Source organism: Odocoileus virginianus, chromosome 5 (assembly GCF_023699985.2).
Source record: "Odocoileus virginianus isolate 20LAN1187 ecotype Illinois chromosome 5, Ovbor_1.2, whole genome shotgun sequence".
Classification (NCBI taxonomy): domain Eukaryota; kingdom Metazoa; phylum Chordata; class Mammalia; order Artiodactyla; family Cervidae; genus Odocoileus; species Odocoileus virginianus.
The window spans coordinates 34,247,113-34,270,279 of NC_069678.1; the positions used below are offsets into that span (position 1 = coordinate 34,247,113).

Sequence of the window (23,167 nt, forward strand, 5' to 3'; positions counted from 1 at the left end):
GATTCTAATCTGGTCCTGCTCCTGTGTGTTCTTGCGCCAATGTCCACAGCTATCAGAGCTGATGTGCTTTCTTTTCTGGGAGCTCTCAGTGGCCTTTTATATATTCCATAGATATAGAGTCTGCTTAGTTGATCATGTGGATTTAATCTGCAGTGTGTACAGCTGCTGGGAGGGTTTGGGGGGTCTTCTTCCTTAGCTACACTGCCCCTGGGTTTCAATTGTGGTTTTATGTCCACCTCTACATGTGGGTCATCCATTGGAGTTTAGTGAGGCTGCCCTGGAGGGCTTGGGTTTGCACCTGTGAGGCCCAGGTGTGGAGGTGGTACAACTGCTTGGGTTGCGGGGGTTCTGGCAGCACCAGGTACCCAAGGGGGGTTGGCAGCTAGGGCAGCAGGAAATATAGTGCTCTAGAAAGGGATGGCAACCAGTATTGGCCAATACACTCCAGTATTCTTGCCTGGAGGACTCCCTCCCTGACAGAGAAGCCTGGCAGGCCACAGCCTACAGGGTCACAAAGAGTCTGTCAGAACTGAAGTGGCCCTGTGCGCATAAACACAACCCTTTTTTTTTGTTTGTTTGTTTTTTGTCTGTGGCAGCTCTGCCCCAGTGAGAGTTGAGTATGAAGGTGGCGCAGTTGCTTGGCTTGCAGGGACCCTGGAGGTGCCAGGTGTTCAGAGACACAAACTGCCTCTGCGGCAGGAGTTATGGCCCTATCAGAGTCTTTCACTGAGCCTCTTGTCGCTGGCGATCAGAAGGCCTCTTTGGCCAGTCTTTCTCAGTAGCTCTGCCCGTTCGGGCCCGTAGAGGGCTCCCTTGCCCGGGGTCCTTCTCTGTAGATCAGCGCATCAGGCGCTTACAGGGGCCCCCTGGGTGAGAGGCTATGGTGATGGCTCCGCCCCCTACACGTGACTCAGCAGTATCCCCTTGCTTCCATGACTGCCTGGCTTTCCTCCACAGGCGTTTCCCACCACGATCTCCTCCCTCACATCACCTCGATCTGTCTCTCTGCAGTCAATTGCAGCCCTTGCCCTGGGTTTGCTCCACCGTCCCTACACTCCAGCTCCCAGCTGCTGCCGCTTCCAGGAGACCCATGTTCCTGCCCGGTATGTGTGTGCCTGCGGCAAAGACTGTCTGATTCGCATTCCGTTTAGGCTGCCACAGATCAGCTGTTTCACTCTCACCCTTAAATGTTTCTCCTCGGACTCAGACAGTTGCCCCGCTGTGAAGGTCTGACCCCCTGCTTCAGTTCCCCCACCCACCAAGGGTAGGTCGAGTGCTACCAATACTCCTGTTTTTCCCCCTAGTTCCTTCGGCCTACCAAGTTTTGCGTGGTTCTAGATATACCTTTCCACTGGTCATGTCCTCCTGTCCGCTCTCAGCTGTTGTTCTGCATGCACTTCTGTGTCTGAAGGTGTATTCCTGATGTATCCATAGGGAGAGATGTACTCCACATCCACCAACTCCTCCCCCATCTTGTTCTCCCCAAAGTCATTTTCTTAATAAAGGCAGATATTCAATTAATGCTATACCATTCTGTATCTATGTCTGAAAAAGTAAAATTACCCATTATTCTTACACAGATGGCACTATCACCTCATTTGTAACAAAAATAAAATGTCATGATTCTGTGGAGGAGTTAATTCAGTTTCTTGGGTCTCGTCTGCTTTAGCCTACCTGCCTACCTACCTTCCTACTTTGCTTCCTTCTTCCTTCCCTCCTTAAATCTCACTGTGTGCTTAGTCACTCAGTCACGTCTAACTCTTTGCTACCCCACAGACTATAGTCCACCAGGCTCCTCTGTCCATGGGGATTCTCCAGGCAAGAATACCTAGCCATAATCCATTTGAACATGAATGTGAACATTTGCAGTTTTAGCTACTGATGACTGATCTCATATAAAATAGAGCAGTATATCGTTTTCTAAGAAAATTGAGTCATACAATAAGGTTAGTGTAAGTGAATCACTTGGCTAAGAATTAGTCTAACTTTTAGAAGCTTTTTACTAGCTAACATTTGCATCTCAGTTTCCTGTTATCCTGTTATACATCAGTTTGGGTCAGTTGCTCAGTTGTGTCCAACTCTTTGAGACCCCATGGACTGCAGCACGCCAGGCTTCCCTGTTCATTCCCAACTCCTGGAGCTTTCTCAAACTCATGTCCATTGAGCTGGTGATGCCATCCAACCATCTCATCCTCTATCGTCCCCTTTTCCTCCTGCCTTTAGTCTTTCCCAGCATCAGGGACTTTTACAATGCTTCAGCTCTTCGCATCAGGTGGTCAAAGTATTGGACCTTCAGCTTCAGCATCAGTCCTTCCAAAGAATATTCAGGACTGATTTTCTTTGTATTAATTGGCTGGATCTCCTTGCAGTTCAAGAGACTCTTGGGGATCTTCTCCAACACCACAGTTCAAAAGCATCAATTCTTTGGCGCTCAGCTTTCTTTATAGCCCAACTCTCATATCAGTACATGACTACTGGAAAAACCATAGCTTGACTAGACATACCTTAATCAGCAAAGTAATGTATCTGCTTTTTAATATGCTGTCTAGGTTGGTTATAGCTTTTCTTCCAAGGAGCAAGTGTCTTAATTTCATGGCCACAGTCACTATCTGCTGTGATGTTAGAGCCCAAGAAAACAGAAGTCTCTCACTGTTTCCATTGTTTTCCCATCTAATTGCAATGAAGTGATGAGACTGGATGCCATCTTAGTTTTTTGAATGTTGAATTTTAAGCCAGCTTTTTCACTCTCCTCTTTCACTTTCGTCAAGAGGCTCTTTAGTTCCTCTTTGCTTTCTGCCATAAGGGTGGTGTTATCTGCATATCTGAGGTTATTGATATTTCTCCTGGCAATCTTGATTCCAGCTTCTGTTTCATCCAGCCCAGCATTTCACATGATGTACTCTGCATATAAGTTAAATAAGCAGGTGACAGTATACAGCCTTGATGTACTCCTTTCCCAATTTGGAACCAGTCCATTGTTCCATGTCCAGTTCTAACTGTTGCTTCTTGACCTGCATATTGATTTCTCAGGAGGCATGTTAGGTGGTCTGCTCTTCCTACCTCTTTAAGAATTTTCCACAGTTTATTGTGATCCACACAGTCAAAGTCTTTGGCATAGTCAATAAAGCAAAAGTAGATGTTTTTCTGGAACCCTCTTGCTTTTTTGACGATCCAGTGACCTTTGGCAATTTGATTACTGGTTCCTCTGTCTTTTCTAAATCCAGCTGAAACATCTGGAACTTCTCAGTTTACATACTACTGAAGCCTGGCTTGGAGAATTTTGAGCATTACTTTGCTAGCATGTGAGATGAGTGCAATTGTGCAGTAATTTGAACATTCTTTGGCATTGCCTTTCTTTGGGACTTGAATGAAAACTGACCCTTTCCAGTCCTGTGGCCACTGCTGAGTTTTTCAGATTTGCTGGCATACTGAATGCAGAACTTTCATAGCATCATACTTTAGGATTTGAAATAGTTCAACTGGAATTCCATCACCTTCACTAGCTTTGTTTGTAGTGGTACTGCCTAAAGCCCACTTGACTTCAGTCCCCAGGATGTCTGGCTCTAGGTGACTGATCACATCATTGTGGTTATCTGGGTCATGAAGATGTTTTTTGTATAGTTCTTCTGTGTATTCTTGCTACCTCTTTTTAATATGTTCTGCTTCTGTTAGGTCCATACAATTTCTGTCCTTTTTTATGCCCATCTTTGCATGAAATGTTCCCTTGGAATCTTTAATTTTCTTGAAGAGATCTCTAGTCTTTTCCAGTCTATTGTTTTCCCCTACTTCTTTGCATTGATCACTGAGGAAGACTGTCTTATCTCTCCTTGCTATTCTTTGGAACTCTGCATTCAAATGGGTATATCTTTCCCTTTCTCCTTTGACTTTTGCTTCTCTTCTTTTCTCAGCTATTTGTAAGGCCTCCTTACAACCAATTTGCCTTTTTGCATTTCTTTTTCTTTGGGATGGTTTGATCACTGCCTCTTGTGCAATGTCGAGAACCTTTGTCCAAAGTTCTCAGGCACTCTGTCTATCAGATCTAATCCCTTGAATCTATTTGTCATGCATAATACTAGGTATACATAATACTAGGTAATAAAAGCTTATAGTTATCAAACTCACAAATATGATATCAGATAATTTGAAAGTGTATTTATGTTTCAAAAATAGAGTAAGATATTTAGTGTCCATTCATGTATACTGACTCAGAGGTATCTCTTACCCTTACCTGTTAGTAACCAGCAGAATGCTTCAAAAGTGTCACTTTAATTCAGGATGAAATACTGGAAATAATAAATACTGGACATGGAACAACAGACTGGTTCCAAATAGGAAAAGGAATACATCAAGGCTGTATATTGTCACCCTGCTTATTTAACTTACATGCAGAAATCATCATGAGAAATGCTGGTCTGGACGAAGCACAAGCTGGAATCAAGATTGCCAGGAGAAATATCAATAACCTCAGATATGCAGATGACACCACCCTTATGGCAGAAAGAGAAGAAGAACTAAAGAGCCTCTTGATGAAAGTGAAAGAGGAGAGTGAAAAAGTTGGCTTAAAGCTCAACATTCAGAAAACTAACATCATGGCATCCGGTCCCATCATTTCATGGCAAATAAATGGAGAAACAGTGGAAACAGTGGCTGACTTTATTTTTTGGGGCTCCAAAATCACTGTGATGGTGGTTGTAGCCGTGAAATTAAAAGACGCTTACTCCTTGGAAGGAAAGTTATGACCAACCTAGACAGCATATTAAAAAGCAGAGACATTAACTTTGTCAACAAAGGTCCGTCTCGTCAAGGCTATGGTTTTTCCACTGGTCATGTATGGATGTGAGTGTTGGACTGTAAAGAAAACTAAGTGCCGAAGAATTGATGCTTTTGAACTGTGGTGTTGGAGAAGACTCTTGAGAGTCCCTTGGACTGCAAGGAGATCCAGCCAGTACATCCTAAAGGAGATCAGTCCTGGGTGTTCATTGGAAGGACTGATGTTGAAGCTGAAACTCCAGTACTTCCGCCACCTGATGCAAAGAGCTTACTCATTGGAAAAGACCCTGATTCTGGGAAAGATTGAGGGCAGGAGGAAAAGGGGATGACAGAGGATGAGATGGTTGGATGGCATCACCAAATCGATGCGCATGAGTTTGGGTGGACCCTGGGAGTTGGTGATGGACAGGGAGACCTGGCCTGATGCAGTTCATGGGGTTGCAAAGAGTCAGACACGACTGAGCAACTGAACTGAACTGGAAGTAAAGTTAAAAATATACATTTTCCTTGATTACAAGGCAAAGAGAAATTTACTGGATTTTAAATGTGCTTATAATATAAATAGCTCTTGTAACTCCAGTATGGATAATCAGAGTTAGTGGCTTAACCATAAAACTGAATGTATGCAGTATCCAATTTGGTAGCAATTCCGTATCCTAAAACATATTTTTGTTAATGCTCATTCCTATTCATGCAATTTTAGCAAAATTCAGATTTATAACTATTCTTCTTTTCCCTTATTCTCTAATAGCTATTTTAGGCTATTAATTTCATCCTGCCAGAGTGCCCCCAAAGTCTCGGAAGTAACATTTAAAAGTTGTCTATTACTCAACTTGGGAAACATTTTCTTTAATTTATCACGCTTAAATAACTTGTTAGCTTTAATTAAATGTTAAATAAAACAAAGACATAAATTAAAAAGCATCTTGGGTATGAAGAATTGATATAATAAAATTAAATAAGCATTTATGAATTATACCTCTTTTCTATAAAGATTGATTCCAACATAATCAGAATGAAATTTTGGCAAATTTTAAGGAAATTTAATTGTCAGAGAGTAAATATATGACTCTCAGATAATTAGCAAAAGATTACATAAAGATGCTTTATGAAAGCATGCTGTATTTAATGTAGTTTGACTTTTTTGTGGCTATTTTTTAAATTGAAGTTTAATTGCTTTACAGAATTTTCTTGTTCAACAAGAATCAGCCATAGGTACACCCATATACCCACCCTTCCAAGCCTGCCTCCCATCTTCCTCCCCATCCCACCCTTGTAGATTGTCACAGAGCCCCTGTTTGAGTTCCTGGAACCACACAGCAAATTCCCATTGGCTATCTATTTTACATATGGTATTGTTAATTTCCATGTTACTCTTTCCATACATCTCACCCTCTCCCTTCTCCCCTCAGACATAGAGATCTGACCTTTTTTTAATGTAGTAATATGTAGTCTTTCTCTTTTCTAACTAATATCTCTTTGGAAATGCACAACCCTATTGATATTTTAAATTATTTTATTGTATTATCTAGTTACATAATATTAATACATTCATCTGTGTAATATATTTATACTGAGCCATCCAAATATAAGTATATATAAAATCTTAAGGAAAAATAAATGAGCAAATTAATTCAATGGTTGACACTAATGTGTGTGATATGAATGGGGAAGTATATTGTGGATGGAGGAAGCATATTAATAAATTCTGATATGGTAGTTTAACATAAGTGGACTAATATGACTGTCCTAAAATTATATAGTGAGTGATTTTGACTACATATTATGGTTTATATGTATAGTATAGGTTATTGTCTGTTTTCTGATTATTTAGAAATGACTGTGGCTGCTGTGTCATTTTTCTCTTAATAGCAATCTCTGTGGTATGTTAGGTTCAGGAAAATCCCATTATGAATAACATTGGCTTAAACTAAGCATTCTAGAGGAAGCAAATTGTACATCTGCTAACTGAGGGGAGATCCATCTGTGAGTGAGACAAGGAAGCCCTGTATTTTGGAGGGGAGTGGGGGTGCTAAAGGCTGATTGCTTGATTATGGTTGGCCTCTTATCTATTTGCATCAACTGAAAAATCCAATTTTATTGTTGGTTTTCTTGGACTATGTGTATCTATAAATATAACTACTTAACCCATTGTAATCTGCCTCCATCTCTATAATGTCTAGCTATATGTGCCATAAATCGCCAATGACTCTACGGGATATAATCTATTGCCTACATTTCAGTTCTCATCCTACCTGATTTCTCTGGTGTATTTTATATCAAGATCTACATCTACACTTTCTTTATTGGAGTTTATCTTCTTCCTTGGATTTTTCCTCATTGTTCTCTTCTTTCTCTGAAATAGCAAAGGTTTCACAAGACTTCAACCACCAACTACATACTAACAGCTCCTAAGTGTATGCTCCAGTGATCCTGTGATCCAGATTCCTGTTAACTCTCAACTGGATTCTTTCAGCTAGCTGTCCTGTAGGGACCTTAGACTTAATGTTATCTAAAGCTCATTCATCATTTTACCCCCAAACCTGTTTCTTTAGTTTTTTCTCACTTGGTTGATGAAATTGCTTCAACAGAATTGTTGTTGATTTTCATTCAAGAGTTTGTTCTCATCTTGAAAGTTTTGAATATTCATCCCTAATATGATATTACAGCCCACTTTGATATTCTTGATTTTCACTAGCACTCTTATACCACAGGCCTCTCTTCTCTCTCAGACCTCCCTGCTCGCACTGCGTTTTATCATACCCAACTGCAGACATATATGGAATTATATTTCTGAAACGTGGATTTAACCATATGGCTTTTCATATTCTCTGATTGCTTAAAGGATAAGGCACAGACTCTTTAGGAAGCTGACTCTAAACTCTCGTTGAACAGTTTAGTCATGTCTTCTCTCTGTTCCCTTCAAAAGCAATAATTTGGATTATTTTTTTCTATTTCCCATCACACCATGCATTCCTATGCTTTAGAGTCTTTCTAGGTATTCGTTATCCATGTGTTTCTCTAGAGGCCCTGCTCTAGTTGTTGCCACTTTGTGAATCCTTCCAGACTCCAGTCTTTCCCCTCAACCCCAAAGGCACACACTTTAGAAGTAAAGAAAAGTAATCACTCTGCCATTAATGGCCCACCTTTTTTGTACACCCTTCAAAAGGAAAGAAAATTGTTTGGAATTCTTTTTATGTCTGTTTCTTATTCCAAAGTGAGACCACTCCTAAAGTCTTCATGGTTAGCTGCAGGGTTATTGCAAATATTCAGAAAGGTTTAGATTCTATAGTTTTTGAATTCCCACAGACACTTTATTGAGCAGAGAAAGGACAATGTAAGAATAAGACTATTGCATTGGTGATTCCAACTGCCCCATGTTAAAATCGAGGAATATTAGCAACTGGAAATGCATGAGTAAAGTCTTTTTGTAATGCTGGATTCTGGCTTTGCCCAATCTTTTAGAAAGCTAATTATTTGCTGCAGCATGTAAACGTTAATTATATGATCCAATAAGGTTTACCACACTTATTTTTAAGTGAAAAAATGCAAAGTATAAACTATCTAAATTTAGCAGTCCTTTGGGTACTTTACGTTTGTTAAATATTACAAAAGTAATACGCATCTGTTTCTAATACTAATATGATTTGTGCAGCAAGCAGCTTGAAGATTTTTCCCTCATGCAAGCTTCATCAGCTATTTTATCAACAGTGTAGGCTGCAAGCACCTTAGTAAAGTTGAGTTGGGATAAATGAAAGATCCTTGTCGAATTGGTAATCATGCAAGTATTAGAAGTGAAAGAGAGATCCTATTTTAATTTAATTTCAGTGCTTCAAGATATTTTTTCTTATGGGCTGTATTACCAGTTTCTGTTTACATATCTATCTTTTAAGAAATCATAGCTACTCTTAATACATTTCAAATCAAGCTTCCCTATACCTAGGCGATATGTATTACTTCTTTCTGCAAGGGCCTCTTTAATAATATGATATCTTGCTTATAATGGCATATTACAAATAATGACACACAGTAATCTCAAAGGGCATTTATATATTCTCTTGACTTTGACCAATTTTTAGTGCCCTAAGTGATTCTGACTATACTTGAGGACAAATTAATATCTTATTTTTAAAAAGAATTTCACATTTCATGGAAAGTTTCAGGTTAATTATTGGGGATTAAATAAAAATATTATTTATTTATTTGTACTATATAATCCATGCAGCTAAGGACCTGCCACACCCAAAGCTCCTTCTAAAGGAAAATTATCAAAGACAATATCTTGCTGTCAGAAAAGTATGTGTGCTAGATATCTAGACCACAATTCATTGGAATAGATTTTGTATCCTGAACAAAAAGTGACCACCTATAGACTAAAGAAAGAGATCAGCAGGCTATCCGGGAGTCTGGTGTCATAACTCAGACAATAAGGTACTCTATACTTGGTGCTGGCTAACTATCATTTAGCACTCTTAATTGCAAGAAACAGAAACTGATTCTGGTCTCAGAAGTAAAAAGGAAATTTATTGGAAGGATACAAGATGTCTAAGAGAACCAGAGAAGGCAGGAACAATAGGCTTAGAAGAGGGGTAGAAGCCAAATGGATCCAGAAAATGGGCAACAGGAATTTTTCCCATAATGCAGCCTCTACCAGTGCTGATATCTGCCACCAGTGCCTTTGCTGGGTACTGTCAGGAGACGTTGCACCACACACTACACAAAGAAACTTCAGCCACTTTTCTGATTATGAGATTGGGAATTTTGGCTGGAACAGAACAGCAGTTAGCCATGCCTAAAACCATATTACTGTTTCTTGGTTGACAGAGAATAGGGACAGAAAAATTCCCTCTTCAGTGGGTTCCATATTGGTGATGCTTTCTGTGTCCCACCAAAACTTCATGCAATGAGGATTTAACAAAATAAATGGGAAGGGTGCGAAGTAGGAGAGATGGCCAAAAAATAAAATAAAATAAAATAAAGAATTATTCTGCTTGTATCTGAGAATCTTCTGTGTGGGTTTGGTTTTGAAATATATAGATTCTGTGTCAGATCACAGAAAAATTGAATTGGAGAACCAAAAAGGCAATATAGAAAAAAATAGAAAGGGAGTAGAAGTAGAAATGGAAAAATAGATACTGAAAAGTTAGGAGAAAATCCATTAATATCACAGAATTTTCTAATCCTAGAAACCATAGACACCAACTCTTAAAGGAAAACAAGAGAGTAAGAGCTACTTTTTGTCACTGATTTCACCGGAGGGTCACCAGAGCTGCTGTGTGTCCTACAGACATGAAAGTCATCCCAGACCCAAGAGGACTGGCTCTTCCTTTGTCAAAAATATTTCACTTACCTTCTTACTTCCCCATATATACTTGTAAGAAGCCTCCATAATGGGGTGGGAGGGGTTAGGCTCACTATGGTTCCTTTCCTTGACACTTGAAAGACTTTAAAATAGAGAATCTTCTTTTTACACACCTAAGTTCATACACATACACACACACACACACAAACACACGGCCCTTATGATGTATACTCTTATAAACCATGAATATAAATAGATAAATTTATAAAAATTAAATTACATTCAGATTGCTCAAAATTTGGGAGAAAATCTAAAATCCATGAATTTCCTATCAAGAGTTTGTGAAAAATCACACTTCCTAAAGGTCATGTTTTATATCTTCCCCATCCCATATTTTCACACAAAAACTTTTCAATAAAGTCACCCTTCTTTTAGTTATCTCAAAATCTTTTTGAGTTCGTAGAGTGAAATCAGTCTACTGAACTGGCAAGACAAAGACCTAGCTAGATACCTCTTTCTAACTCTCACAGCCGCAGTAGGAAAAAATCCCTTAAGGAACTGTACCAACTTGTTATGGGTGCCTTCCCTTAGCTGAAACCATTCATTGCCCAGGGATTGCAGTTTTCTCTGCTTTGTTATTTAAAATTCCCTCAGCAATAATTCCTTCTTGCTTGGATTTCATAAAGTTTCCAGGACAGAAGCATGACTTCCCTAGACTCCCTTCAACCTAAATGTATCAGCATCATAGGTGCTCCAGGGCAGAAGGCGGTTTTACACTAGCCTCTTCCCTGTGTCGGTTAATCATTCACACCAATATGGGATTATAAAGATACTGAGGTTTTGGGCTTCTGGTTGTTTTTAACTCTAGCATTCAGAAACATGGACTAAGTGAATAGACCAACAGACGTATAAAATATCAATTGTTACACTGTTTACACTAATGTTTTGCATTAAGAAAACAAATGTCAAGCTGCCTGAAGTCTGCAAAGAATAAAAAATCCTTGTTATACACTTAAATACTCAGTTGCCCTTATCTGAAATGAATCCATACACAGTAGTGCAAGTGACTGCTGGCATTTCATTACCCACTGAAGCCTTTTGAGTGTGTTCTGAACCTTGATTGGGAAGCCTGCTGAGTTTCAGTTTGGCTCAGCTGGCCCACAGTTTTGAACCTCTACTGGAGGTATCAGCAAAACATGTGCATAGCCTATCTTTCCATAGAGTAAGATTTTTCAGCTTACTCTGAGTAACCTCATTAACAAACTATGGACAACACTCTTTCTGCGTGATGGACAATACTAACCTTTGAATTCACAAATAAATAACACGCCGCATATAAGAAAAGATCAAGGTCTTTGCAGGGCCTCAGCATAAGTAATGCTGAAAAGAATAAGCCATTTTCAAAAATGTTTTAATGTAGAGGATTTTGAAGCATCTTTATTGCTATGAACTATGGCCAGCATATGGTTCTCAAAGGGCATTTGTTTGCCTACGAAGATAGACATGGAGCCTGTGTCATTCTTGATTTGGCTGGGGAGAGGGATGATAAAAGCTAAAACAAAGGAAGTAGTGATGGAAATACCCAGCATAGGCAAAGGAAAATCACTGTGAAGCAGAAGGGAATGACTGGCTGTAACTGACCAGCAGGTCATGGATCAAGTATAGGTGCAGACAGGGTGACTGCAGGCCAATTCAGGCAAGACTCATGGAGATCTTATCCAGAAAAAAAGTGGGCAAAGGGTAAAATCCAGAAATTCAAGAGTTCAGGGGTATGAAAGCAAAAGCAGACTTTAGGATAGGATATTAGAGACCCAGTGCAGCTGTAGGAAGTTTACAAAGGTCTCTTCATATTATTAATTGCCATTGCTTTCCAATTCCCCTGGCTGCACTCACCTGATGGGTAGACTTGGCCTTTCAGACACAAAAGTACCATCTACTTTATCCATAGACTTCTGCACAGTCATTTCCAGTGTCCCATATGATAGCAATGACCTTCCAGCAGGTTCTGAATCAAAGAGGAAGTAGCTATCTATACTCCAGTGACGACTCTGAACTGTCTCTACATGGAGGACACCTGACCATTGTCTGCTACTATTCCCTTAAAACAGTCTTTTTCAGGAGAAAACTAGTACTGGTTCTGGGTATTGGGCCTTTTCTTACTCAGGAGTATATATATTGTCCATTGTTGAGTAAAGTGGCTTGACTTTTTTCCAGGAGCTTCCAGGAAAGCTGAGGTTAAGAGATTTGTTGGGATTCCATTTAGTTTGCTTGAGTTTCTCTCAGTTAGATACACTGGGGTCATTTGGGTGAGTTTCTTTTTCTTCTTTAACTTTCTTAGAATTTACCCTAATCCTATCGGAGAGAGAAATCAAATCCAAGTAAGGAATTGAAGCCTCTGGGAATCAGACAGATAGATGGTGTTAGAAGTGCAAAAGGTTTCTTGAGGAGTAACACCCATGGAAGAAATAGGGCGGACTCAGGATTGAAGAAGGGGAGCAGTCAGACCCTGAAACAGGTACGAGGAGAGTCTTCACCAGCCCAACAGAGAACTCTCGGGCAGAGATGGCCGACTAGAGGAATCTTGCATTGGATAGAACGTCTGGGTCCTTATACCACGGTTTTACTGTCTGTTGCCTGAGGCCTCCCCGAGAGGACCCTGACCTCAGCTTATAAACTGAAAGTAACTTGAAAAGGTGAGCAGTTATAAGCTGTCAGCTCACCACAGTGTTGCAACCGAACACAAGTCTTTTCCTGGAAGAGGATCTGGGTGGTGCCTGACTCAGTCTATCAAAGTTGCCAGCTTCTGCGTGTCTTCACAGGAACATTTCAGATCCCAGTTAAGTCACCTTGTGTATCTACTCATCTGTTCTTATAAAAGATTACACAATTTTTCAACAGTTCAAAAAGTTGATCCACGTACAGAATCTGAGTTCAGCTTGTATTTTTCTGTTTGTTTTGGTATAGTTTGGGGTTCCTAGAGTAGAGGCTCAAGGCATTTGTATAGTAAGACAGCAATAGTGCTATAAGGAAGAGTTTTCGCAAGACATTCATTGGCTAGAATAGCACATGGAACTGTGAGCAGGAGATGTCCATTGGCCTGATTACTGATCAGATACTCCTTCTCAAGTGTTATTGCCATGGTCAGTAGAAGCAATGGATTTATAGTTGGGATTAAGATAGTATCAAGATAAATAAAGAAGTCTGAATCTGCTTCCATAGGAGCAAATTATGGAGGAGAAAATTTGAACAGTTTTCAGAGCTGACCTCCACCATTAACAATTGCCATTTGGAACAATGAAGTGAGCTGGTAGACCAGAGGGTCCTCAGATGGGATAAAAATAATGACTTAAAGAATACTTATTTCTTAAGAATCACGTATAAATAGTCCATGGCAATTTTCATCCATCTGTTAAAAGTTTAAGCTTCTGAAACTAAGTGTGTGGGAATGGGGGAAAATGACACTAGGAACATCAGAGGAATCATATGCTAGAGAAATGCTGTATGAATGGAAGAAAAAATAGCATTAAGCCCTAGTCACAGGGAATGGTATTTAAAGTAGTACAAGTTCCCTTTAACTGGCAAAACTGTGGGTAGACTTCCCCACCAAACCCCAGGGACCAATAACTGGGTCTTGAGGCAAGGTTAGGGGTACAAACTCTGGAAAACCTTCAATATCCTAAAGATTCAGACAGAAAGGGCCATGGGCAGCCTGGGTCCTCAGGGAGTTTTTACTGTATTGCTGGGCCCAGGAGAGCACAGCTGTCTTGAAAGCAGTTCAGTATCTGGTAAAGGACAGCAAAAGACTGCTTCCAAATTCCACTGGCTTGTGAAACAAAAGCTACGAATTCTTAAGTTCTCCAGCTTATTTTGTCTCCTTTGAAGGGAAGGGGCAGTTGTTTTCTTTCTCACTGTGGAAAGCTGGTCCACATTTAGAAATTATTCATTCTTTTGTTCAACACAGTATTTATCTTTAGTATCTTAGACTTTATATAAGGTGATCAGGATAAAGGAGTACGATATAGCCCCTAACAGACTGATAGTCTAGTAGAGATGGAAAAAAAAAAAAAAAAGATTATAAAACATTGTGATAAAGGAAGTAATAAAGACACATTTTGAGAGTATTTGAAAGGGAGTCATTATTTAGTAATCCATCCTGTGTTGAGGTAGGAGGGAAAGGGATGTTATCCAAGGGACAAGAGATAAAGGACATTCCAGGCAGAAGGAGAGAAAAGCCCAAAGCTAGACTCAGAACATGTGTGCCTGGGGAGCAGAGAATACACAAGCAGTTAGTTCTGTGTCTTCTTCAACTTAAGGCACAGGGGACATGGAGGAAGAAAGAAAGAGAAGAAAGAAAGTGAAGTCGTCCAGTTGTGTCCGACTCTTTGCGACCCCATGGACAGTAGCCTGCACCAGGCTTCTCTGTCCATGGGATTTTCTAGGCAAGAGTACTAGAGTAGGTTGCCAGTTCCTTCTCCAGGGAATCTTCCCGACCCTGGGATCGAACCCAGGTCTCCCTGGCGTATTGAGTGCAGCACTTTTACAGCATCATCTTCCAGGATTTGAAATAGCTCAACTGGAATTCCATCACCTCCACTAGCTTTGTTTGTAGTGATGCTTCCTAAGGCCCACTTGACTTCACATTCCAGGATGTCTGGCTCTAGGTGAGTGATCACACACCATCGTAATTATCTGGGTCATGAAGATCTTTTTTGTACAGGTCTTCTGTGTATTCTTGCCACCTCTTCCTAATATCCTCTTCTTCTGTTAGGTCCCTACCATTTCTGGCCTTTATTGAGCCCATCTTTGCATGAAATATTCCTTTGGTATCTCTAATTATCTTGAAGAGATCTCTCGTCTTTCCCATTCTATCGTCTTCCACTATTTCTTTGCATTGATCACTGAGGAAGGCTTTCTTATCTCTCCTTGCTATTCTTTGGAACTCTGCATTCAAATGGGTATATCTTTCCTTTTCTCCTTTGCTTTTTTGATTCCCTTCTTTTCACAGCTATTTGTAAGGCCTCCTCAGACAGCCATTTTGCTTTTATGCATTTCTTTTTTCTTGGGGATGGTCTTGATCCCTGTCTCCTGTACAATGTCATGAACCTCCGTCCATAGTTCCTCAGGCTCTCTGTCTGTCAGATCTAGTCCCTTAAATCTATTTCTCACTTTCACTGTATAGTCATAAGGTATTTGATTTAGGTCATACCTGAATGGTCTAGTGGTTTTCTCCACTTTCTTATATTTCAGTCTGAATTTGGCAATAAGGAGTTCATGATCTGAGCCACAGTCAGCTCCCAGTCTTGCTTTTGCTGACTGTATAGAGCTTCTCCATCTTTGGCTACAAAGAATATAATCAATCTGATTTCAGTGTTGACCATCTGGTGATGTCCATGTGTAGAGCCTCCTCTTGTGTTGTTGGAAGAGGGTGTTTGCTATGACCAGTGTGTTCTCTTGCCAGAACTCTATTAGCCTTTGTCCTACTTCATTCTGTACTCCAAGGCCAAATTTGCCTGTTACTCCAGATAGCTCTTGACTTCCTACTTTTGCATTCCAGTCCCCTATAATGAAAAGGACATCTTTTTTGGGTGTTAGTTCTAGAAGGTCTTATAGGTCTTCATAGAACTGTTCAATCAGCTTCTTCAACATTACTGGTTGAAGCATAGACTTGGATTACTATGATATTGAATGGTTTTCCTTGGAAACAAACAGAGATCATCCTGTCATTTTTGAGACTGCTTCCAAGTACTGCATTTCAAACTCTTTTGTTGATCATGATGGCTACTCCATTTCTTCTAAGGGATTCCTGCCCGCAGTACTAGATTAAATGGTCATCTGAGTTAAATTCACCCATTCCAGCCCATCTTAGTTCGCTAATTCCTAGAATGTCGATGTTCACTCTTGCCATCTCCTGTTTGACCACTTCCAATTTGCCTTGATTCGTGAACCTAACATTCCAGGTTCCTATGCAATCTTGCTCTTTATAGCATTGAACCTTGCTTCTATCACCAGTCACATCCACAACTGGGTATTGTTTTTGCTTTGGCTGCATCCCTTCAGTCTTTCTGGAGTTATTTCTCCACTGATCACCAGTAGCATATTGGGCACCTACCAACCTGGGGAATTCACCTTTCATTGTCCTACCTTTTGCCTTCTCATTACTGTTCATGGGGTTCTCAAGGCAAGAATACTGAAGTGGTTTGCCATTCCCTTCTCCAGTGGACCACATCTGTCAGACCTCTCCACCATGACCCGTCCGTCTTGGGTGGCCCCACACAGCATGGCTTAGTTTCATTGAGTTAGACAAGGCTGTGGTCCATGTGATCAAAGTGGCTAGTTGTCTGTGATTGTCATTCAATCTGTCTGCCCTCTGATGCCGTCTCTCAGAGCCTACCATCTTACTTGTGCCAAGGGCTGTGCTACATGCTCTGAAGTGTTCTGAAATGAGAGCATATCAGGATCTCCTTTTTCATACTTAACATCCATCGCATGCATGCTCGGTCATGTCTGACTGTTTTGAACTCCATGGACTCAAGCCTGCCAGGCTCCTCTGTCCATGGAATTTTCCAGGCAGGAATACTGGAGTGGGTTGCCATTTCCTCCTCCAGGGGGTCTTCTGGACCCAAGGACTGAACTCCTGTCTCCTGAGTCTCCTGCACTGCAAGTGGATCCGTTACTACTTGAGCCATACGTTTTTTTGTTGTGCCTGGGCTGTACTTCCTAGGAGACTCTGCCTTCCTCGTCTGACTCATCTTTGTCTCCAGCAGAGGGCAATTGCAGTGCCTTGTGGTCAGCAAATATTTGTTAAAATGACAGAACCCATATTGCCTACAATGACCTAGAAAATAATTTTTCTATTTATGTTTAGAAAGTGAAAGTGAAGTTGTGTCCGACTCTTTGCAACCCCATGGGCTGTAGCCTACTAGGCGCCTCCGTCCATGGGATTTTCCAGGCAAGAGTACTGGAGTGGTTTGTCAATTTCTTTTCCGGGGGATCTCCCCATCCCAGGGATCAAACCTGGGTTTTCCGCACTGCAAACAGGTGCTTTACCATCTGAGCCACCAGGGAAACCCTATTTATGTTTAAATACCCTTGAAATTATTTTGGGCTTCCCCGGTGGCTGAGTTGGTAAAGAATCTGCCTGCAGTGTGGGAGACCTGAGTTCGACCCCTGGATTGGGAAGACCCCCTGAAGAAGAAAATGGCTACCCATTCCAATATTCTGGCCTAGAGTATTCCATGGATTGTATGGTCCATTAAATTTTTAAATGAAATTGGTCATGGTATAATTTGCTTATAACAGAAAAAACACATTCAAATCAACACATCGATACATGTTGACAAATGTGTATACTCATGTAAGTACCATCACAATCAAGATATAGAGCACTTTTTAATTTACAAAATTTCCTTATACCTTTTCCCATTTAATCTGTCTCCCATCCCCAAACCTCAGTCACAGCAACCAATTCTGTGCTTTCTATCTGCATAGTTTTCCTTTGTGGAATTTCATACAAATCTAATCATATAGCAAATACTCCTGGTAGCTCAGACAGTAAGGAATCTGCCTGCAATGCAGGAGATGGGTTTTGATCCCTGGCTCAGGAAGATCCCCTGGAGAAGAGAATGATGACCCACTCCAGTATTTTGGCCTGGAGAATTCCTTGGACAGAGGAGCCTGGCAGGCTCCATGGGGTTGCAAAGAATTGAACACAACTAAGCGACTATCACTTTCACTTTTTACTGAGAATAATGTTTTAATAATGTTTTCTTAATTCTGTCCAAGCTGTTGCATGATTTCTTAGTTTATTTTTTTCGTTAGATTTCTGACTAGTATTCTATTGTGTAGACATGCCAATTCATTCTACTAATGGATATTTGAGTTGTTTCCAATTTGGAGCTATGTCGAAAAAGTTGCTATGAACTTTTGTGTGCAAGAGTTCATGTAGATATATGTTTTCATGTCTCTTGGATATATAACTCAGAATAGAATTGTTTCATAGATTAGTAAGTGTATATTTACCTTTATAGGAAAGTGCCAAGTGATTTTCCAAGGTGATTGTGCCATCATTAGAACTCTTATGTCAGGAAAACTGGTGCAAGAAGGACATATGCTAAAATACAAGTTAATTTAAAACATCTGCATTCCTATGCCTAGCTGGAGTAGTTAACTCTACCTGTCTTGCTTTATTAACATAGAAGGATAAATATATCACTTCTGCCTGTTATTCTGAACCTACATCTAGTCTTACAGATATAAATGAAAGTAGAAGCCTTTTATAGTTCTCGTTTACAATTGATGGCTGCATTTTACGTTAGGGGGCAATTTTGCTAAAGAAGATGATGGTTTAGGACATGATAATGGGAAAGAAAATTAAAAAGGTGAAATAGGTACTGAGATTGATCTTCTGGGCCCCAGTTTTCTCTGTCAGAAAAGTGGACATAATAAAAATGCTAGCTACTTCCTGGCATGTCATGTGAATTAAGACTTGGGAGTTCCTTAGTGGAAAACATTTCATAACTGGTAAAATTTTTCAGTGGATTCATTGAAATGCCACCTTCTAAGAAAGCCATTTTGAAAAGAATTGTACAGAGTGAAAATTACCAGGGAAATTGGAGAAAAATGTTTCTTAAAGTCAAAAATTTCACTTGTAATTTAGCTTATCAAGAAATTCTCACAGTCTCATTCTCTAGTGCTTATTCCTTTGTACCAGGGCACGAAATCAATGAGATTTGATGTTCTAGGTAATTGGTGGAAATACCTGTCCTACAATGGAGAGGTCATCTAAGGATTCTCAAAAGCAACAGGGTACATCATTTGTAGAGCCCCCTTGAAGTGTAACTAGAGACATACTAGTTACTGGAATTAAAAATTATTATCTTGTGGCCCAGATAGAAAATTAAGCTTTTAAAAGCAGCCAGTTTGGGACAATGGAAATTTCTGCAACAGTCTTCTCAGAATTACATTTTTTGCTTTTTGCTGTTATCATTGTTGTTTCATATTTCATAGGAAGCTATTCCAGAGTGTATTAATTGCAGACAGACATAGGACTGGTCCTCATTAAAATTGTCACAGAGGTCACATTTATCTCTAGTTTGCTTTTATAATCGTCTTAGCATCTCACAAGCTTTATCTGGTGCTTTTATGTCACATAGTACCCTCAAGACCACCAGGTGCTTACCCGTCTGTCATTCAATCTTTAAGGGTTTCACTGCTTTCCTGCTTGTGATATCACACACCCCTATCACAGGACAACCCATTCTGCTGCCTCACGATTTTCTTTAGTGATCACATAAATGACAAAGGGGTTAATAAGATATTAAAGTAGCACACACACATATATACAAGTGGTTGCTGTGGGAACGATTACAAATGATGATCAGGGATGGGCATTGTGAATATCTGTAGGAAAAGCCAATAAAAACTTGGTGATACAGGTAAACTTTCTGTGGACTAGACACTTTAAAAGATTTGTTCAGTTTAGTCACTCAGTCGTGTCCGACTCTTTGCGACCCCTATGGACTGCAGGTATCAGACTTCCCTATCCATCTCCAGCTTCAGGAGCTTGCTCAAACTCACGTCCATTGAGATGGTGATGCCATCCAACCATCTCATCATCTGCCGTCCCCTTCTCCTCCTGCCTTCGATCTTGCCCAACATCAGGGTCTTTTCCAGTGAGTCAGTTCTTTGTATCAGCTGGCCAAAGTATTGGAGTTTCAGCTTCAGCATCAGTCCTTTCAATGAATATTCAGGAGTGATTTCCTTTAGGCTGGACTGCTTGGATCTCCTTGCAGTCCAAGGGACACAAGAGTCTTCAACACCACAGTTCAAAAGCATCAATTCTTTGGTGCTCAGCTTTCTTTATAGTCCAACTCTCATATCTATACATGACTACTGGAAAAACCATAGCTTTGACTAAACAGACCTTTGTTGGCAAAGTAATGTCTCTGCTTTTTAATATGCTGTCTAGGTTTGTCATAGCTTTTCTTCCAAGGAGCAGGGGTCTTTTAATTTCATGGCTGCATTCACCATCTGCAGTGATTTCAGAGCCCAAGAAAATAAAGTTTGCTACTGTTTCCATTGCTTGCCCATCTATTTTGCCATGAAGTGATGGGACTGGATGCCATGATCTTCGTGTTTTGAATGTTGAGATGTAAGCCAGCCTTTTCACTTGTTAGACTGTTCTTTTTCCATGATTATCTGCCATTTTTTCTTCAGAATCTCTCCTGCTTTGTAAAAAAGTCTTCATGAATTTCATCCTATTAGACAGTGTCTATCATAAAATTATTAGTTTTTCTTAAACCCAGACATAATCTATAAATTGATGTTTATATAAAGAAATCAATTGAAAATCTATGAAATTATCATTTATTCGTCTTCCGTCAACACAACAGAAATTTTTGAGTGCCTACAGTGTTATATGCCTAGAACTGGAAAAGCAGTGAAAAACTGTCTTCTTTTATTGACTTTTTGTTGGTGTAGATAATGTTAAAGTCTTGATTTGTCAGAGAGACTGTAGTGCCTTTGTATATTTCTTATCCTGAAGACTTTTCATAGGGGAGAATTAGAAATTGTCTAAAGTTTATTCATCTCAATAAGATTCTGAAAATTGGCCTGTGAGGAAGGGCATCACCACCTGCTGCTATCTCTAGCAAATGAGAAGATGCAGAAGTACTATTCATTGCTTTTAGATCTTGATCATTCATAGCAAAAGTGTGAGAATTTTAGGAGTATGTGAATAGTTTCCCCAAAGTTTACAGATTCATTATTTTGTATTTATTAGCCTCACCACATTTCTAGTAATATTAGAATATTCCCCATTATGCCTGTCAAACAAAACCTTGCAATTTACAGAGCAGTCATTAAGTTTTACAATAATGTTGGCTAGAAGTTGTTTTTAATATTCTGACAAGCAAATTATGTTTCAGCTGGGTATGAGGATTAGTAAGCAGCTAGTTCAACTATGTATGGAGACAGGCAACATATATCTTACTCACTATAAACCTTAACTTAAGGTTAACAGCATAAACCTTACCAATAGAAATATGGTGATTTACTTGCCAAGTCATGTCCAACCCTTGCTACCCCATAGACTGTAGCCTGCCAATGCTCTTCTGTCCATGGAGTTCTCCAGGCAAGAGTACTGGAGTGGGATGCAATTTCCTTCTCCAGGGGGTCTTCCCGACCCAGGAATTCTTTCCAGGATTCTTCCAGATCCAGGATTCAGGATTCTTCCAGACCCAGGAGTTGAACCTGGGTCTCCTTCACTGAAGGCAAATTCTTTACCAACTGAGCTATGAGGGAAGCCCAGTAAGAAGTGTCAGTTCAGTTCAGTTTAGTTCAGTTGTTTAGTCGTGTCTGATTCTTTGCGACCCTATGAATTGCAGCACGCCAGGCCTCCCTGTCCATCACCAACTCCCAGAGTCTACCCAAACTCATGTCCATCGATTTGGTGATGCCATCCAACCATCTCATCCTCTGTCGTCCCCTTCTCCTCCTGCACCCAACCCCTCCCAGCATCAGGGTCTTTTCCAATGAGTCAACTCTTCGCATGAGGTGGCCAAAGTATTGGAGTTTCAGCTTCAGCATCAGTCCTTCCAATGAACACCCAGGACTGATCTCCTATAGGATGGGCTGGTTGGATCTCCTTGCAGTCCAAGGGACTCTCAAGAGTCTTCTCCAACACCACAGTTCAAAAGCATCAATTCATTGACACTCAGCTTTCCTCACAGTCCAACTCTCACATCCATACATGACCACTGGAAAAAAAAAAATAGACTTGACTAGATGGACCTTTGTTGGCAAAGTAATGTCTCTGCTTTTTAATATGCTATCTAGGTTGGTCATAACTTTCCTTCCAAGGAGCAAGCGTCTTTTAATTTCATGGCTGCCGTCACCATCTGCAGTGATTTTGGAGCCCCCCAAAAATAAAGTCTGACACTGTTTCCACTATTTCCCATGAAGTGATGGGACCAGATGCCATGATCATAGTTTCCTGAATGTTGAGCTTTAAGTCAACTTTTTCACTCTCCTCTTTCATTTTCATCAAGAGGCTTTTAGTTCCTCTTTGCTTTCTGCCATAAGGGTGGTATCATCTGCATATCTGAGGTTGTTGATATTTTTCCCGGCAATCTTGATTCCAGCTTGTGCTTCTTCTAGCCCAGCATTTCTCATGATGTACTCTGCATATAAGTTAAATAAGTAGGGTGACAGTATACAACCTTGACATACTCCTTTTCCTATTTGGAACCAGTCTGTTGTCCACGTCCAGTTCTAACTGTTGCTTCCTGACCTCCATATAGATTTCTCAAGAGGCAGGTCAGGTGGTCTGGTATTCCCATCTCTTGAAGAATTTTCCACAGTTCATTGTGATCCACACAGTCAAAGGCTTTGGCATAGTCAATAAAGCAGAAATATATGTTTTTCTGGAACTCTCTTCCTTTTTCAATGATCCAGCGGATGTTGGCAATTTGATCTCTGGTTCCTCTGTCTTTTCTAAAACCAGCTTGAACATCTAGAAGTTCATGGTTCACGTATTGCTGAAGCCTGGCTTGGAGAATTTTGAGCATTACTTTACTAGCGTGTGAGATGAGTGCAATTGTGCGGTAGTTTGAACATTCTTTGAGATTGGAATGAAAATTGACCTTCGCCAGTCCTGTGGCCACTGCTGAGTTTTCCAAATTTGCTGGCATATTGAGTGCAGCACTTTCATAGCATCATCTTAAGAGGATTAAATTTTGCTATCTCAAAATAGTGGCAGATAATTCAAGTAAATAAAGGTAGCCAATGGACCATAGTTTAAAAAGAATAAGTTGAAAATTCTTGAGCAAATTTCAAATTGAAATGATAAAAGGCACTCATTCAAAGTATTCAACTAGTGAGAGTGAACAAAGAAGAAAGTGTGACAGTCAACTATACAGGGGTGGTGGTCAATAGTATTGAAAGCTACTTAGAAACATATATCAGATTATTAGTGTCTACTGTATTTGAACCAGATAATATTTTAAATTTGTTTCACTAATTCTTGTCAGGCTACCTGCCATCTTTTATGCAATTTAAAGATTCAGTGATCTTTAAATTATTGGTAAATTCTGCCTT

General features: G+C 40.1%; 1 protein-coding gene across 2 annotated transcripts in view; it reads left to right on the forward strand.

The window, feature by feature from the left end:
• The window catches only part of DPYD (dihydropyrimidine dehydrogenase), a 904,243-nt gene that overhangs the window by 651,978 nt on the left and 229,098 nt on the right, over positions 1-23,167 (forward strand). The gene's annotated exons all lie outside the window — the stretch shown is intronic.